A 10,949-nucleotide genomic window follows, 5' to 3' on the forward strand; every position below is an offset into this window, starting at 1 on the left:
CAATGCTTCTGTCCATCTCACTGCATTCTGAAGCTGTTTAAAGATTTGCCCAGAACTGTGCTGAGGACAACTAGAGTGTTTGCCCAGAATAGGGTAGATTATTTCCCTGGTTTTACGGGTGTCAAAAGTTTTGTGCTTTTTCAGTGATGAGAGTTAAATCCACAACTTGTTTCAGAGAGGAAGCAAGAAAGTGACATGGCGCTATAGGTGTTTAGCAAGGACCAAGACAAGAAGAAGGGCTTTTCTTTGCCCAGGGGAAGACATCAGAGCTGTAGATGTGCATGTACAGCTGAAGCCCTGAAGAAAAATGAGCCAGGGAAGACACTTCAAACACATACAGGTTAGTTTCTGCAGTGAGTGTGGAATGAAATCTCTCCTTAGGAGTGACCCCATATCAGGAAAAAGAATTTTGTGATGCAAAGTTTCCATGTGAAAAATATGTAATTTTGTCTTTAAGTGATTTTAGCAGAGAGATACATCAAGGCTTTGTCGTTTTGGTGAACTAGTCTTAAAAAATATCTGGTTATTCTATATAAGGTGATTTCTGAGACCTATTCTAAACTTCTCTGACTAGATATTTCTATGTTACACCTTAATAATTATCTAAAGTATATTTTACCTACACTAAAATTGATGGAGTATTTCAAAGACTTTTTCCCCCCTCTCGCAATATTATTCACATGGTCTTCTGAAAAGTAATTTATAAACCTGAGTCATCATTCCTCAGATGGCCACAAGATGGCAGCATTGGGCCAAAAGTCGGAGAAGGGTCCGTCGAAAGGGCATTTGCTAGTTGCTGTGATAATGCCTAAAGGCTCCGAAACTGGTTTTTTGGTCTCTGCACCTCTACAGTTTGGTCTTCTGTATACCTGTCTGCAGTAGACACTTCATGAATAAAGCCTAGAGGGATCTGAAAAACTCGGAATATGCCAGCAGTTCTGAAGGTTGCTCAATGCTGTGTGGCAGAGATTACTTTCACCTGCAAGGGAACAGGTGCCCCAAGGATAATTTGTTAGAAGAGACCTTGGGGTCAGAGATAGGATTGACGTGGAAGCTTAGTGGGACACTTTAGGATTTTAGGAAATAGTAGAGAGTTGCTACAACACTGAATTGAATATCACTAAATGATGTTATAATGAACTCACTGTCACTGGATGGGATCGTGCTTTCCACAAGAGATGGCACATCTGGTCTGCTTGCTATCTGCTATGTGTCCCTAGCATATAAAAAAAGTTGTCACATACTGAGACACCTCTTCCATCCAATTCTGGTCTACATTTGCAGTTTCCTCCCCAATGACCACAGAGAAGGAACCGTGACTTCTTAGATGCCTTCCTCCTCGTTCCCTCCTTATGTCTGCCCTGTACCTCGAGGATTTTCAGTGCAGACATATTATTTATCCTAAGGATCTACAAGCTGTTCCACAATGTATAATTACTAGATATCCCTGCCTCTCAGTCATTCAAAAAGTATAAATTCTTGGGCTCTCCTCATATCCACTGAATCAGAATGTTTAACTGCGAAAGCCAAAGACTTTTCAATAAGTTCTCTTAGGTTTTTCTTCTAATGTTCAACAATCTCTATTGTAAAAAGACAGCTACTTCCTCAGATTGTTTGCGAGGAAGGAGGGAGTAGATCACAGTAGACACACATGCATTTCAGAATCCATCAGGGAGTACTGCTCACCCCACATTATCTGGAAACCTCATGCCCAACCACCATGTTGCCAACAAGGAACAGAAAGAAACATGAATTAATTACTGTTATTATTCAGGCTGCATTTAGTTTTGCACTAGTTATTTTAAATGCTGGATTGGGGGGAAAAGGGTAAATAGGAGAAGGATGGGTAATCTAATAGCATTATGCACTCCCCCCAAAAGTAGATGCTAAGACCATAACGCTCAGCTTGAAAATTCATTAACCTCTTTCCTTAGAAATTGCTCTCTCAAAGCCAGGACACACCATTGTTTTCAGTAAGGATTCCTCCAAGGGTCAATTTCAGCAACAGCTTTAGGAACAATTGCTAATTCATTAAAAAGTCAGGAATTGAACAGCAAATACAAGTAGTAAACAAACATATGGTAAAACCTAGAAATTCTATTTAGAAAGGCAAATTAAATAAAAATGGGGAGCAGATAAGTGCTTATGTGTGAAATTAGTGAAAAGGAAAATGTTCTAAGTGATGATACTCAGTGTTGATGGGGCACATTGGTCCTAGCTTGCTCATGCATTACCGGGGTCTCCACACGGTAGTACAAATCTTCAGCAATGCAATTTAGGAACATGATTAAGGAACAAAAGTGTTTAGATCCCTTACTTTGATATTCTCATTCTTGGAGAGATGAATCTTAAAGAAATAGCATAAAATGTGGGGAAAAAAACATGTCTTTCAAAGTGTATATCACACCATTATTTAATATTTAGCAAAAAAGGGACGTTGCCATAGTGGCAGCAATTGTCTCCTTCAATTTCATGCAGTTACCTTGTATTTTACAGCAGAACCATTTAAAATATAATTATGAAGACAGAGGAGCAGCAAAAAGTTTATGAGTGATCTGAGTGAAATGATAAAATACACGACATATACTAGATCATTTCCTGTGCATCTCTGTATATTTGAAACACTCAATGATTTAATTTTAATGTGACTGTAGATTAAACGATACAAATATAGCACAGGGAGATGTAGCACAGTGATAAAGTGGTTGCGTTAAGGAGCTGGATTGTGGGGGACTGTTGTATTTTCTTTGCCTCCCAGACATCACCCTGGAAGTTTCCTTTTGCCCTTTCAGATCTCCTCTTTGTCCTGTCCTCAGCCACAGAGGTTGAGCAGTTGTTAAGGTAGCCAGTGTGACTCCCGTTCCAGGGAACTCCCTGCCTGCAGGATCACCTTGTACCAGTTATGATGGGGTGCTAGGGGGAAGGGGAGGACACCATACCCAGTCTGTGGGGGAGGGGGGCCGGTCAGCACTTGCATACCCAGCACAGGCCGCAGGCACAATATATGGCTAATGATCTGTTTTCTTTAAAAAAAAAAAAAAAAAAAAAAAAAAAAAAAAAAAAAAAAAACCCGCTTTGAACTGAGATTCCTGTTCCCTTAATGCCTGAGTTGAGTGTTGGACACTGGTACCATCAGAAATTAATCAAGCAGGCCAGGCTGTCCCAAGGTCATGATAATTTGTGAGCTGAAAACAAAGTGGGGGGCTGAACATCACGGAAAACCAGGAACTTTATGACCGGCTGTTCTGATGAGCTGATTTACTTATGACTAACTGTTTTTGTTCAGCTCACTGTGAAACAGCCAGCTAGAGATGAGATGTCAGAACGGTCTCTTCAGGGCGATGTGCCCACCATTCTCGGATCACTGCCAGCTATGTAAATAAATGTGCTTCTTATAGATTCAATTCCTGTCCATGGTACTGGGCTCTGTATTACCAGGCAGCAGGACCTGGCTTTACTGGTAACCATATGTCTCCTAAAGGGAGGTCGCTGCTCCTCAGGACTTTCCTCTGGGTTCCAGGGGCCACTCTCCCCTCTTAGGGGTGGTTACAGCTTTGCTGGCCCTTGTGGTTTCTTTATATCATCTCCGTGTCTTTGCAAACAGTCTTAAACCCACATAGAATTGTCCTACCTTGAGTATGACTTCTGTTTCCTAGGAAGAAACTGACACAGCATTGATTATGTCTTTTATTTTTTGTGTTTCTTCTGATGCTTTGATGTCTAACCCAGAGAGAGCTCCCAGGGCTTGCCAATTCCTAGAGATAGTAAATTACTCACCAGTAGACTTGCCTTTCACCAAATGAATCAATTGTGGCCCACACCTCCACCATCTCCTTCATGGAGCTCTGAGTTTCAGGGCCACCATTCTCTTGCCCTTGAGGCCTGGTGGCCAAGTTCAGACAACTAGGGGCGACCCTTCTCCTCCAGGACCTGCCGGTGCCAACCCTGAACCTCCATAACCTGCCTTACCTGCTCCTTTCTGATGAAACCCAAACAAAGGCTCTGGCCCACATTTTCTGCTTGTTCCCTCAGCCTCCAGACCAACCCTATGCGTCCCCTGAAATAAACCCAGCCCCATGCCATCCCCCCTCCCCTCAACTGTGAATGGGTAAGAAATTACCTTTCCAATGGCAATCATCTGCTGTGTTGGCCTGAATAGTAACAACAGTCTGAGTAGTAATAAAACCGTCAATGAGGCCCTCCCTGGTGGCGCAGTGGGTTAAAGAACAGCACTGAGAAGCTAAAGCCACTTCTGCATGAGTTCGATTTCCGCCTGCCCCGGAGGTGACCACATGGCGTGGCAGAACTCTCCTGACCCGCCCGCTGCTCCCTTCAGCAGTGTACTTTGTTAGTCAGCCTGTTCTGCTCCCCACTCTGTCCCTGGTGAATCCTCTCACCGCCCCTGAGCCTCTGGCCTGTACCCCAGTTCTGTATGTACAAATAAATAATCTTAAAAAAAAAACAACCAACAACCGTCAATGAAAACCAGATACAAGTAGTTGGAAACAGTTGTCAGTTTTAAGATGAGCACACCCAACATAACTTGTGTTCTTGAAAGAGTCATAACCGGGAAATGTTACAGCCACAGGTGGATTTATCTGAAAAGTTGGAAATCTCTTACTTCCCCTGAGCCAATCATTGCCCCCAATGAGAAACTCAATGTTTTAGTATTACTAATAGATGGTGAAAATGAGCAATTGAAGAATTGAAATATGAAGGTCCACCTAGTCAGTATCAGGTTGGATGTTTTATGGAGAAAATCTTGAGGAAAATAGTTAGAGGGGTATTTTTTTTTTTTAATGAAGCTTAAAAAACAGTGGGGGAAAAGTGAAGCATGATTTAGAAAGACACACTACTTGAAGCTGATGAATTAAGATGTGCTAGAATTGAGTGGTCCAGGAAGCATCAGTCTGCCTGAGTTTTGGCTGTTTTTCAAGCCTGGATGAATGTGAACCAAAAGCAGATTGTCACAAGTAGATCTGAAGGATAGATTGGCTAATTTTCATGGTAAAAGCAGGGACAGGAAAAGCGATAGATAACAGCACCTCTGAACCTCTTTGCCTGCATTTTGGAAACAAATTAGTTTCTAAAATGAATCCACCCTCAAATCAGTCTGGCAAAGCAGTTGGGACTGTGCCAATATATACTTGTGGGTACTGAAAAAAAATCATAATCATTCATCTCAGTCCTGAAAGTTTCTGCTGGTAGAAGCAGTAACTGAGCCTGGGTCTCACAGATCTCCCATCACTCTCCTGTCTTATAAATAACCTTGGTAATTCTGCAGGGAAATTTCCAGGCCTGCATTCTTTGTTGGTCCAGTTTTCGCTGTCTAGAACTCGTGATCACTATACCCACAGAGCTTGTGAGTTAGCAGAGGCTGTGCTCACAGAACTAGTTATTGGAGCTTCTTGAATTGCTACTAAAAATTACAGGAAGCCCAATCATTTCTGAATAGGAAAAGGAGTTAAGGAAAAGGGAATAGCAACATGGGGGCTGGTCTCCCCAAAAGGGTCAGATCAAATGTTAGCATTGTGCTGCCCCCATTCAACAGTTCGGGCACTGTAAGGAGGACAAAGAGTGAGGCCCTGGAGTGGGGGATGGGATCAAAAACAGTGGGGGGAGGGAAATGCCCTGGGCTATGGGGATGGCACACGGGTGATTTGGTGATGGAAGCCCACAGGGATTATTACAACTGAGATGGAAAAAGGAACAAAATGATGTAAAAATAAACTATTTTGTTATTTAAAAAAAAAAAGAGATAGTGAGGCCAGTAAAACCAAAAGTAGGTTTATTTCTGCACTCCCGGGTGAGGTTCATGAGGTTATGGCTCCCGAATATCTGCTTCTACTTGGGGCTGCTGTTCCTTCCGTGTGCCTAGGTCTGGCTGGTGCCTGAATCTTACACGGCGTAGGTCACGCGTCACCCTGATATGGGAACTACAGGTCCATGGAGGTCCTGTCACTACTACTTACAAATTCAAATGGGTTTGAGTTGAGAGCAACCAGGGCCCTAAAGGCTAGTAGAAGCTTCTGTCCTGTCTTAAGTCCCTCACACCTCTTTTTTTTTTTTTTTTAAGGATTTATTTATGCATTCAAGAACTGAGGTACAGGCCAGAGGTGCAGGGGGTGACAGGATTCACCAGAGACAGAATGAGGGGCAGATCTAGCAGACTGACTGGAGTATACTGCTGAGGGGAGCAGTGGGCGGGACAGGAGAGGTCTGCTGTGACATGGGGGTCAGCCCCCTGGCTGGGGATCCAGCTCATGCTGCAGTGCCTGCAGCCTACCTCACAGTGCTGAGATTTAAGCCCTTGCATCAGCAGGGAGGGACTGTTCATGCCTCTGTAATGAAAAAGAGATCATTAGTTTAGTTAGATCATTTCCCGATCTAACAAGTTATGCTCTCCCCCTTTTATGACTTAGGAGAAAGTAAGTTTATTGGCAAATAAACTAAGAAGCTCATTTTTATTCTCAGTAAAGATGAGTAACCCCTTTTTCTTGACTGTCATGTGAAGTCTCCCCCTCTCTCTCCTGGAAGCCTCAGGTTCCTAAACACAGGATTCTTTAGAATTTATAGCCATGTGAATTCTCCATATGTGTGTTATTAAGTTGATTTTTAACTTTGCTACCCCATCTGGTGCTGTTTGGATTACTCATCCAGCCTGAGAAGAACCCAGAGGGGTACAGGATGATTTCCTTTGCACCTGACAAACAGAAGGAAGAAGAGAAGGACCGTTTCCAAGTGCTGACTCATTTGAGATGTCAAAAGATAAATGAATACTTTTCCTGCTGGCTCTCTCTTTCCCCTGGAAATGGAGTGGATTAACAGAGGGATGAGCTTCCCCTTCAATTCTAGAGTAATTGTGTAGACTATGCTTTTATGTTGATTAAGTTCAGCTTTATTGAGGTTAGACTATGCTGAAGGATTGTCCTCCCACAATATCAGGATAGACCTTCCCAAAATATGTCCCTTTGGCACACAGATTTATTTCTTCTTTTTTAATTTTAAAATTATATAGAACATCATTCTTCATTTTGTACATTTTTTCACCTCAGTTGTGATCCCTGTGGACTTCCCACCACCAATTCACCCATGTGCCATCACCATGTGCGCTCTTCCAGCCCCAGTTTTGATCCTATTCCCCTCTCCACTCCCATAGAATATCTCTGGTTTATAGTTGTTTGTTGTTTTCATTTTTTATTACATTTGCTTCTCTCCCCCTTCCCCCTCTCCCCACATCCCTTACACTCATGCTATGAATGAAACCACCCAATACCTTCTTTTCCTTATTTCACTAAGTATGATCCCTTCCAGCTCCATCCATGTGCCATAAATGGCATGAATTTGTCATTTTTGATTGCTGAGTAATATTCCATTGTGTACATGTACCACATCTTCTTGATCCAGTCATCTATTTTTGGGCATTTGGATTGATTCTACATCTTCCCTGTTGTAAATAGAGCAACAATAAACATAGGTGTGCAGGTCTCCTTTTGAATTAATATTTTTGTGTCCTTTGGGTAGATACCTAGGAGTGGAATAGCCGGGTCATATGGAAGCTCCATTTTTAGAAATTTGAGAAACCTCCACACAGCTTTCCATTGTGATTGGCACGCAGATTATTTCTAGCTGAGGTGAATTGAGGCCTACAGGCTTATGAGAAACTTTTACTACTCTCTTAGCTATGTGGGAGAATATAAATTGGGGATATTACCTAGAATTAAGATTTTTACCAGAAATTATTTTTCCATTGGAGAAACCTATCTGTATGGCAGGGCAAGGCAAACATATAATTATAGAGCATCTGATCTTTGTCCTGAATCACCCTCTCCTTATCAGGTGAGTCCTACCCTGTCCTCCTTTTTCTCATTGAAGCCCCAGGTCTCAATCCTATTCTTTAGCTCTGGATATATACTGCCCTCTCCCATTTTGCCCCAGTTGTTTTAGAATTAATATCCATGTGATTTCTCCATATAAATGTTGTTTAATTTGTTCTTTTCTCCTACTTGTCTGTCTGGTGTTAATTAGGTTAGTATCAGTCAATCTGAGAGGCCAGAGGGACATTGTCTCTTAACCTCTCATTGCCTTTAGTGCTGCTTCACCATCATGATTTCTATGTCTGTTCCTGGTACCTGACTTCTTTCTCTTAAACCTGAAAATGGAAGAGTAGGATTAAGATCCTTGTTTTAGAAGGATCCTTGTTTAGAAGGAGGCTAAGGTCCTTGTTTTTAATACCATAGATGTGTTTATCAGAGATATATAGCAAATGGCCTTTTTCATCCATGTCTAATGGCTCAGCGTGTGTTTAAAAAGAACTTGTAGCATTTCTCTGTGTGTGTGTGTTTAAAATATTTATTTGTGCATACAGAACTGGGGTACAGGCCAGAGGTGCAGGGGTGGTGAGAGGATTCACCAGAAACAGAGCAGGGAGCAGAACAGGCAGATCGATGAAGTACACTGCTGAGGGGAGCAGTGGGCGAGACAGGAGAGGTCTGCTGCACCATGTGATTCACCTCCAGGCAGGGATCAAACTCACTGAAGTGACAATGACTGGTTTGTAGTGCTGTGCTTTAACCCGCTGCACCAACAGGGGGGGCCTATATTTCTGTGTTTTAACATCCCAAGAACATCTCATTTTAAAACACGACTGTCTGTTCCCACCGATACACATGCTTCAAGACCTGGAAGATAAGTGACTTTTATATGGACACTGTATATACTCATTTCTTGGAATGATTTTTAGTGTTAGGTAAAATGTGCCTAAAGTTTTCTCACCAGATAAATACTCTGAGAATCTTATCTTAAATGAATATGGTTGGGAAGGAAACATATTCCACAAAAGTGTTTGTGGAAAAATATGATGCAAGAAAACAAGCACTCTGAGATTCTTGGAATGGGTCTAGAGGCTGTATGGCCTGCCCAGGCTGGATGTCATATCATGGTACCTGAGTGAGAAATTTATCAATTCCTGGCTGCTTTCCCTGTTTGACCTCAAGTAACAGAGAATAGCTGGAGCACAGAGCCCATGGGTCATGTTATTTGTCACTGGAGTCTTCTGAGTGACCTGAAGACACCAACTGAAATCTGCTGTGTTCACTCATGCCTCCCCGGCTCCCCTGCACCAGACAAAACAGTCAAAGTAAACTAAGTCCATTGTAGGCACTCTGTAAGTCCATTGTGGCATTCACTGTGCCTGCTTGGGTGAGCTTGACTGATCAACTTCATTAGGTTGGAAAGAAACCTAGTCATTAGAACAGGAGTTGAAGGCTCTAATTTTTCAGTGCTTCAGATAGAATAAATTATCAGTTTTATCTGAAACTTCCAGTGTCAGAGCTTCTGTCTGTCTACCCCCTACAGAAGCTGGTATTATTTTTAGTTGTTTACCCGTTAGCATAGAGAGAGGGCCTAAAGACACATCAGGCGTTGTTGGAGACACTGCCCCTTTGAGGAGCAAGGCCTCCAGAGGTGGGCAAAGGTGGGCTTGTGAAGGCCAGAGGGAACTTGGAATATAGCTTTGCATGTGTGCCAGGCCAGCCCTGCCTCTTAATCCTCTTTTCTATTGTGTCACTACACAGTGCCTCCATTAATGGAATCTGGGGGTGAAACTCCTTTGCAGTGAACATGGTGTGCTAAAGCAACAGCTTCATAAATCACCCTAAACACTTCTGCAATATATCAGGTGATACAGCAGTAATATTCCTGCTGATCTCTGCAGTCAGGGCACAAATCTCTTCAGATACATTTTTGATTCATTTCTCAAAGCTGAAGGGAAACAGTCTTCCTGCCTTCATTAGTGATTACCACCTATATTCTGAGACCTCTTGACTAAGACCTTCTCAACCACAAAATTCATTCAACAAAATTATTCTTCGAGAGCCCACTAAGCACTAGATAATTTTGTGGTTTAAAACACACACACACACACACACACACGATCACTGACAGGAAGCAATTAAGCAAATATTCACACTAATGTATGTATGTAATGTATGGCATGCCATAGAGAAAAAAAAATAAAATGGGGAATCACATAAACAGAGGAGCTAATCAGTTTGATGCGGAAGATGATTCTGGAACATGTGGAAAGTTCCTATGGTGGGAAAGAGTTTGGTCTTTTCAAGGAACTAAAAGAAAATATAGCCCATTCTGGTCAGAGAGTGGGAGTATTTATGCTGGCATAAAGCTTGGGAAGGCTTTCCCAAATCATTAATGTTTTAGTGGTTACATGCATAGTGTTCCATTATGTAGATGTATCTATCATGCTTTAAAAATTGAAGTCTTTAAAATTTTGAAGTTTAAAAATTTTTTATTATCTTTTGTTTCCCACCTCTTTCCTAATCATTGGAGGAGGTGATGGGAGGAGGAGAGAGCATTAACCTTACCGTTGCCTTTATTGAGATACTGTTTATTCAGGCTGTGACAGCATGAAAACTTTATCTTGATTTTTTGAACTTGCCCACTTTTAGGACCACGATTCTAAAATCGAAAGTTTACGTTTGCAGCACGAATAATATTTTGTTAGCTTTTCTTTGACCTACTGGACTCAGCTGTAGGTGCCCTGTTCAGCTGGCAAACCGGGAACTTACTGCAAAGAGTAAGAATGGCGTTTATTAAAAATAACCAGGAGAAAAAAAACTGAAGCTCCCAGCTTCCGCAGCGAGCAGGGTTCGAACCTGCGCGGGGAGACCCCATTGGATTTCAAGTCCAACGCCTTAACCACTCGGCCATCGCTGCTACGGGAAGAAGCTAGAGGCGGAGACATCTTAGTATGAGAGTAGTTGTGCGCACGCGCACCAGACCAATCAGTAGGCGGGATCTAGAACTTCGCGAGCGTCCGGCGTCCACAGCCCAAGTTGCTCGGACGCCAAAAAAGAATAGAAAGTCTCTTAAGTGGGTGATTTCAGGTTTTAGAAATCCTTCCCTTCGCTGCTCTACGAAAGTCGCAGCCT

The 10,949-nt window shown here is 42.4% G+C and overlaps 1 non-coding gene across 1 annotated transcript; it reads right to left on the reverse strand.

The window, feature by feature from the left end:
* Positions 1-10,652: 10,652 nt before the first annotated feature.
* On the reverse strand, positions 10,653-10,734 carry TRNAS-UGA. Its single transcript has one exon. It is a non-coding gene; the product is annotated as a tRNA-Ser (tRNA).
* Positions 10,735-10,949: the final 215 nt, after the last annotated feature.

Source organism: Condylura cristata, unplaced genomic scaffold (assembly GCF_000260355.1).
Source record: "Condylura cristata isolate star-nosed mole 26May11 unplaced genomic scaffold, ConCri1.0 scaffold00011, whole genome shotgun sequence".
Lineage (NCBI taxonomy): Eukaryota > Metazoa > Chordata > Mammalia > Eulipotyphla > Talpidae > Condylura > Condylura cristata.